The sequence below is a fragment of the Benincasa hispida genome, chromosome 12 (genome assembly GCF_027475165.1).
Source record: "Benincasa hispida cultivar pf3 chromosome 12, pf3_genome.v1.1, whole genome shotgun sequence".
NCBI classification, from domain to species: Eukaryota; Viridiplantae; Streptophyta; class Magnoliopsida; order Cucurbitales; family Cucurbitaceae; genus Benincasa; species Benincasa hispida.
In genome coordinates this window covers 67,103,393-67,111,608 of record NC_143489.1, presented here as the reverse complement: position 1 = coordinate 67,111,608, position 8,216 = coordinate 67,103,393, and the positions used below count along the sequence as shown (strand labels likewise).

The 8,216-nt window shown below is 30.8% G+C and overlaps 1 pseudogene across 1 annotated transcript; it reads right to left on the bottom strand.

Annotated features, from left to right (window-relative positions):
* Positions 1-1,630: 1,630 nt before the first annotated feature.
* On the bottom strand, positions 1,631-3,215 carry LOC120068061 (transcription factor bHLH147 pseudogene; annotated as a pseudogene). The gene is made up of 2 exons (XR_016525280.1): positions 2,958-3,215; positions 1,631-2,755 (listed from the first exon to the last, which is right to left on the bottom strand). The product of XR_016525280.1 is annotated as a transcription factor bHLH147 pseudogene (transcript).
* Positions 3,216-8,216: the final 5,001 nt, after the last annotated feature.

The window sequence follows — 8,216 nt, the reverse complement described above, 5'->3', positions numbered from 1 at the left end:
TTTTTCAAAAAACATATTTTTATTTAAATACTTGTGATTTAAACTTATTAAATGATTTGTTTTTTAAATTAAACACGTAAAAAAAGAATTTCAGATCGATCCTAGGCAGAAGTTTGTTGTTATAGAGAAGAAAATGAGAAAATGGGACTTTAAGTCCAAGTTTAGGCAAGTAATGTTTGCATCAGAAATTAAAAGTCCAAACGAAAGTGAAAGTCAAAAGAAGGAAAGATGTGAAAAGAGGCAAAAGTTTTGTAGGGTGATTTTTTATCCCGAGATTTTTTTTTTTTTGTAAGGATACTCATTCTCAACCCCCAACCCCCTAAATGACTATTAACCTATTCCTTAAAAAAATAAATGAAATAACGTTTTGATTACATTAAAACACACTAGAGTGTGTCTTAACAATATTTGAATTGCTAGGTCTCAATATCCGTATGAAATTTTAAACATTTCAAAACTACCATCCAAGTAAAAATCCTTTAAAAATCAGAACCCAAAATGATGGCATTCTTAAATCCGAATATGAAACATTCTGAAGAGGTGAAGAGCAGTATTGCAATTCTAGAAAGAAGGAGGAGTTATAAAGACATTTTTAATTGTCAAAAACCAGAAAAGAAAAAGAGAAAGAAAAGGCAAAGGAAGAGAAGAGGTGGGGGAGGGAGGGAAAGGAGATAATAAAAAGAAAAGGAAGAATGGAGATGTGGGAGCCAGCAGAGATGTGAGAAAGTGGCAGACCACTAGGAGTATGAGCTGTATCTATCTGCATCACCAAACCAAACAAAGGTCCTTTGGATATTAAGTAGAGCAGCTGCAACCTAAAATTACCTCACATAAATCCAATATATCTGAAAACTCACATGGATGCCCCCAAAATCTAGGGCTGTCGCTGTTCAGCGTGGGTACTATAACAACAACTATAGCCCACATGATTACCACAGCTCCTCCCTCCTTCTATCTTTATGGTCTTCCACCTAACAACTTCATCAAAATAACTATGGATTTCAAGAGAGTTTTCTATTAAAGTTTACACATTTATCGAATAATATCAACTCTTCAACTCAAACACGGACTTACGAACTTCAGAGTTCAGAGTTCAGACCAGTTCCAAACACCCCTTTGTCTCACTCAAATACACAATTCTCAGCACCAGATTTTGGGCTGCCCTGCCCCTACAAACAGCGCTTTACTAAAAACTCAGACATGACAAAATGCTTTCTCCATCCTTCCCACCACTGACCCTTCTTTCCATTGTCTTTTTCCTGGGTTTTAGCCCCACTAGACTACAGTTTCCCCATTTCTAAACTTTACCCACCACGAAACAAAACCACCACACCAAGAAACTGTAATAATTAAAGGGAGGGGTGGAGGGGTAAGGAATTTGATGGTAAGTTGGGGGGGTTTCCTAGAGAGCTCGAAATAGACTTCTTGTGAACAGAAGAACATAAATGAAGCCAGTTTCTCAGACAAATCAACATTGAGTTTCCAAATCAAACATAAATCACACAGTGGGAATAGGAATAATAGATGTTAAAGCTAAGGAAAGAAACTTGACATCCCTTGTTCTGTTTGTGTTTTTCCCCCGATTAGCTAAGACATGGGAGGACAAACCAAGTAAAATACTGGCATAAGATTCATCAAAACTCTCTTTCTTCTTCTTCTTCTCATTAACTCTGCAGAATCAAGAGTGTTATTAAGAGGGTTAATAAATCCACCAAAGGTAAATGTAAAACGACAAACAAGCTGAGGCTCAAGATTACAGCACAAATTATGTACGGATTCCAAGTTCTTTTTTCCTTTTTTCTCTTTTTCTCCTTTTTGGGCATAGGATTCCAAAGAAGTTATTCAAGAGGAGGGGGGAAGAAGATGAGTGAAAAGAAAAAATAGAATATCATGGGGAAGGAAAGAAGAAGAAGAAAATAGGCAGCAAATCATATTTAACAGACAATTACTTCACTTGCATAGAGGCAAGCAAAGCAAAGAAACGAGAAGCAGGAAAATGGTAAGGAAAACACCAGAGGGAAAGCGAGAAATCAGCTTGGAGGGGTCGAACTAGATCCTGCAGCAGAAGTTGAGGCCGAGAGCAATTCAGCAAGGGCACTCATGGCTCGAACTTGCATTTCAAGTGCAGCTATGTAATCAGTAGCTTCTTCCAGAATAACCGGCAACGGTTCTTTCCGGCAACCGGGAACAAGCCGACCAAGAACCCTAACTTTCCTTTGTACCGCCGGTAAGCCTTTCCCTCTCAACCGTAATACGCTGACTCTTGGTTTCTTTGAGCGGTTGTTTCCAACGGTGGATACTGATCTCTGTTTCTTCGGCTTCCTGAACTTGAGCTTCAACCTGTTCGTTAATATGGCTCGACTCCACCTTGTTCTCCCCTTGGCGGCAACGGCAAGGACTCTATCGGCAGCCTCGCGTACAGCTCTGCCACGGCGCGGTGGCGCCTCGTTGGAAGGACTGAGTCTCACTTGATTCAATGCTCGTACAAGCTTGGATGAGTAAATTTCTTGCTGAGCTTGAGATTTCCATTTAATATGATTCTGGTTTTGATGATTATCTCTGTTGCTGTGGCTTTTCTTCTTCTTTTGCTTCCTTGAAGACTCCCGAACACGATCAGAATTCGAAAGAACAGATGACGCCATGAAGACGCACCGATCCAATCTCAAAAAAAAATCGATTCCCTCAACAAATCGATGGTTCAAAGATCATCAACCACTAATCCAATTTCCCTCCTCCAAATTTACACAACGCGCTCCTAAGAAAATAAACAAAATGATATGACAGATTTAGCCAAACAAAAACGAAAACTCCCTAACGAAACTGGAAATCAGATCGAGACGAATTCATAGAATCAGGAAAAACAAGAAAACCCCATCAGAAATCGCTAGGATTAACAATCTTGATTAAAATTGTAGAGAATCAGAGAAAATAAGATTACAAGAAGGATAAAAACTTACGATGAGATGCGTGCCTTGAGGGGAATTCCTTGTACAATGAACTGAGGATCAACAGAAACAGAAAGAACTCGGACGAAGATTGAATCAGAAGTTTGGTAGAGGAAAAAGGCAGAGATTGTTGAAATTGAAGAGGAAATTAATGGAACGCGTTGTTAAGGCGTTCGTTCTCTTCTGGAAGTGGTTGGAGAGAGAGAGGAAGAAGAAGAGAAATTGCAGTGCGAAAGTTGTAAATGAACCGAAACTAAAATTTATCGACTCGTATTTTATGGAGCCATAGCCATAGCCAATGGCTTGAGGCTCGTTTGGGGGTCCATGATGGCTTGATTGGGTCCACACCCAGTTCAGGCTCCTCACTCGTGAGATAGATTTTAGGTTTAAATATTATTTTCATCTTTATATTTTTTTTTATCTTAGTTCCTTTCTTGTAATTTCAAAATATTCATTTTATTTTTATACTTTTAATTTTGATTTATTTGAGTCTATATTACTCCTTATATTTTCGACTTTAATTCATTTTTTACTTAAAAAATTATCATTTTAATTCTTAAAAAATGGAATAAAAATAAAAATTGGGACTAAAATCATCACTAAAAGTATAAGAACTAAAATGAACCACGGTTAAAAGTATGAGGACCAAAATGAACATTTTGAAAGTATAGTGGTCATCATGAATCAAAATTGACAGTATAAGGTCCAAGTGAACATTTTGAGAGTACATGACAAAAATAAACCAAAACTAAAAATACATATATTAAAGTAGTATTTAAACTTCGAATTTAAGTTTTTATACCTCTTTTATATTTTGTAGAAATATTAAAAATATCTAGATTTATGAAATTTTCCCTTTGTGTTTAATTGATTTTGAAATTATAAATTTGTTAAATTAAGTACTAAGTTTTTAATTTTTAATAGATTTTAATATTATATTTAACTGTTTAAAAAAAAAAGTAACAAATTTATTAAACAAAAAATTGAATTTTGTACCTAATAAAACATCAAAGGTTGAATTTCTTGTTTTGAATTTTTAAAAATATCAAATCGATGAATTATAAATTAAATAAAATTTTGAAGAACTCTAAGATTGAATTTGACACAAACTCAAAAGTTTAGAAACGTATTATAATGCTTTTTAAATTTGATGATTTATTAGACACAAATTTAAAAATTTAAATATCTATTGAAAATATTTTTGAAGGTCAAAAACCTATTTGATATAAGCCTAAAAGTTTATAGATTAAAATTATAATTTATCATATAAATATAGTCTCTAAAAATGCATTTGGGGCACTTAGTTTGTTATATAGGGATGCTATTTTAGTTGGAATAGAAAATAGTAAATATTGTAACCAATTAAATAGTACTACCGTAATTAATGATAGGTTATAAATTGTTGTACACATCGCTATTATATTTAGAACCTCATACAATAGAGTGAGTTATAATCACTAACTTCAAATTGAGCGCCCACACAAGCTCTATCTCTCTAATTGAAAAGACTTTCAACCACAAAATTATCCAATATTTCTTTAAACTCTTAATTTAGTAATTTAATTGTGTGTATTTATAAACTTAAAAATATGTGTCTAATAAATTTTGTTATATTCAATTTTATTATAAAAAAATGAATTTATTAGATATACAATTGAATTTTTTTTGGAAAATATACCATTAAACTTCGAGTCTAAGAGGACATTCAACATTCAATTTTGTGTCCAATAGAGTCGTTGATTTTATTTATAAAAAAATATCTAATAGAAATCTAATAGATACAAAATTAAAAGTTCAATAACCTATTAAATACAAAATAAAAAATCTAGAGAGTTATAAATATTTTCTAAACGTCTAAAAATTTATTAGGCACAAAATTAAAAGTATCATAGTCCTATCAAACATTTTTTATTGGGCCTTTGGGGCAATAAGTTATTATATTTGAGTTATAATAGTTCGTGTTTAGGGTGTAAATTATTTTAGTTTGGTTTATAATAGTATGTATTTGAGGTGTAAATTATTTTAGTTTGAAAAGAAAATAGTAAACGCGTTAACAAAAAATAAAAGAAATGATGAATGTATTAGTAAAAACTAGTAAATACTGTAGTAAATTAGGGTTTTGAAAAGCTAATTGGGAACTACAAAATAATATTTACTATAATAAGAGGTGATTATTATAGTCTTAGGATAATACTTGCCCCAAACATCCTTTTAAAGTTGATGAACATATTTTAGACAAACATATAAGCCTAAAGTCTCAATTTGTAATCTAGGCTCCGTTTGGTAACCATTTCATCTTTTGTTTTTGGTTTTTGAAAACAAGTCTATTTCCTCCCCAACAATGATTTGAATCTTTCTTGAGTACATTAGTTGAATTATTAATCAAATTTCAAAACAAAAACAACTTTTTTAAAGTTACTTTTTTAGTTTTCAAATTTTGGCTTGATTTTTTAAATCATTAGTAAAAAGTAGATAACAAATAGAGAAATTTAGAGGAAAATTGCCAATTTTGACCTAAAAAGTTTTTTCAAATTAAAAAAAAACCTCATTTTTAAAATCTACTTTTTTTTAACCCTTTTCCATCTTTTCAATCTTTAAGTGGAAAGATCTACCACATGAAAATACAATTTTGCCCCTCAATAAATGGTCATTCAATTGCCTTGAATATGAAATCACTAACTTACCTAACTCACATATTTTAAATTAGAAACTCTAATCTTCAGTTTCACTTCTTTTTTTTTAAGATAGGAATATTTTACGTGAGGGTCTCAACTTTAGAAGAATAATGCTTTATAGAGAGTCCCAATTTCAGATGAATAATTTCTTTACTTTTTGAAAGTTCCAAAAGAGATGAGTATGTTGAAAAGTAGTCTTTTATTTTTTTTTTAATGTTGAAAAGTAGTTATTTGTCTCGTAAAGTTGAGTTCGTTAGCAAGTTTTTTTATCTCGTGAAGTAACTTCATAAGACAAACTTACAATATTTTGAGATAAATGAGATAGTCTATCGTTTATCTTGTACAGTTATAAGTTTGTCTCATGCACACGAGACAAAATTATAACATTATGAAAAAATAAATACATCTCATGATGAATAGATTGTCTCTTCACGAGAAGACTTTTGTCTCTCATAAAGTTGAGTTCATTTCTGTCTCTTGTCTCGTGAAGTAACTTCACAAGATAAACTTATAAACTTATAAACTTTATGAGACAAACAATAAACTATCTTGTTTGTCTCACAATATTGTAAGTTTGTCTTGTGAAGTTATTTCACAAGACAAAAGACTTATTTACGAACTCAACTTTATGAGATAAACAACTGTTTTTCAATATAAAAAAAAAAAATAAAAGACTACTTTTCAACATACCTAACTCTTTTGAAACTCTAAAAAATAAAAGAAATTGTTCTTATGAACTTGAGACACTCTGAAAATGATTATTCTTTTGAAGTTGGGACCCGCACGTAAAGCGTTTCTACCTTAAATACAAAATGTGAAACTGAAAATTTGAAGTTTCTAATTTAAGATATGTGAGTTAGGTAAGTTGTGTGATTTCATATTCAAGACAATTGAATGACCATTTATTGAGGGATAAAATGAATATTTTCACGTGGTAAGTCCCTTCACTTAAAAACTGAAGAGATAGAAAAGGTGTTTAAAAAAAGTAGATTTAAAAAATGAGGTTACTTTTAAATTAAAAAAAAGTTTTTGGATCAAAATCAGCAAATTTTCAAATTTGGAGATGAAAGTATAAACTTAGTTTTTAAAAAGAAAAAGCAAAAATAAAATTGTCATCAAGTGAAGCTAACTATTTTTTAATTTTAATTGGAAGAAGTAAGAAAATAAAATGATTTTTTTTCCCTTATGGTTTTTCATCCTTTCCTTTCCCTTTCCCAATTGGCAATTATATATGGAATGTTAAAAAAAAAAATTCCATAATTGCCAATAGAGCCATCTCAACATCCTTTTTATACATTGCCCTGTCAACTTCAACAAGTAAGTTTCCACAATTTTTTTTTTCTTTCTTTATTTATTTATTTTTTTTTTCATGAATGTGTTTTTTCTTTCAAACCATTACTTTTTATTGCACAAAAAAGAAAATAATTTTTTCTGTTCTTTATGAAAAATCATGAAACAGAAAACGGATTAAAATACAACCAACACATCTATTGATTAAAGAAGAGAATCAAGGGAGAAAGTATAAGATAACCAAAAGAAATTGATAAGCATCCAACACGAGTCTAATTATTGATCCTTTGTATGTACCTAAAAGAGCCATTACAAGAAGCAACAAATTTAAAATGAGAGATATTTGCAACCAGAAAAAATGATAAAACATGTATTTAATTACAACACATATAATGAAAATAAGAAGACAAGATTTGTTGTTGTCAAATTCACTAGGCATCTCAGAGATTTGTATCAACATCTAAACACAAATAAACAATGTGTTCATAGACTTGATTTTTAAGAATTAAAAACCAAAAATCAATTGATTACCAAACGACATTTTATAAATCTATTAAACACAAATATCTAGTAATTACAACTATTTGCTTGTAAGTTGGAGGATCTCGAAGTTGTTTCTCTAATAAACAATGTGTAAATTTGGAACGTGGTTAATGAAATTAGAAGGCTTGCTTAAGAATGGGAAGCTGTCTCCTTCGTCTATTGTCGACGTGTCTTTTGGTGTGTTTTATGTTAATCAGAATCATTCTTTCCATTGGAGGGTCTCGTGTCTTTTAAAATCATGTTTATTTTATATAGTTGGTGAATATTATTAATTCTGACTTGAATAGTTAATTTTTAGTGGGTTCTTTCCATCCTCTCTTATATAATGTTTTCTTTAAAAATAAAATAAAAAAATGTTTTCCATGTATATTTTCCTCACCCAATGAAATAAAATAAAATAAAATAAAAAAATAACCTTAGGAAGGAACACCAAACCTTTGACAGAAAATGATGGGTATGAAGCATCGTGGTCCAATAAAAAATGTACACGTGTACAATGAACAGCTACGAATTTCGGGTGGATTATTCAATGCATCAATCAATTAGTAGAAAGAAAAAAGAATAAAAAAAAAAAACTTTTCAATTTAGTTGACATTGGAGACTTCGTTCAGAATTTCCACTATATTCTTTTCTTTAAAAAAAAAAAAGTTTAGGTTTTAAATATAGTTTGAAGTTTTGAGAAAAAAATGATGTATTTTTTTTTAGTGTTAATATTGTCTATTGCGTTCTATTAGCATATATGTTGTGATATTTTACTATTGTT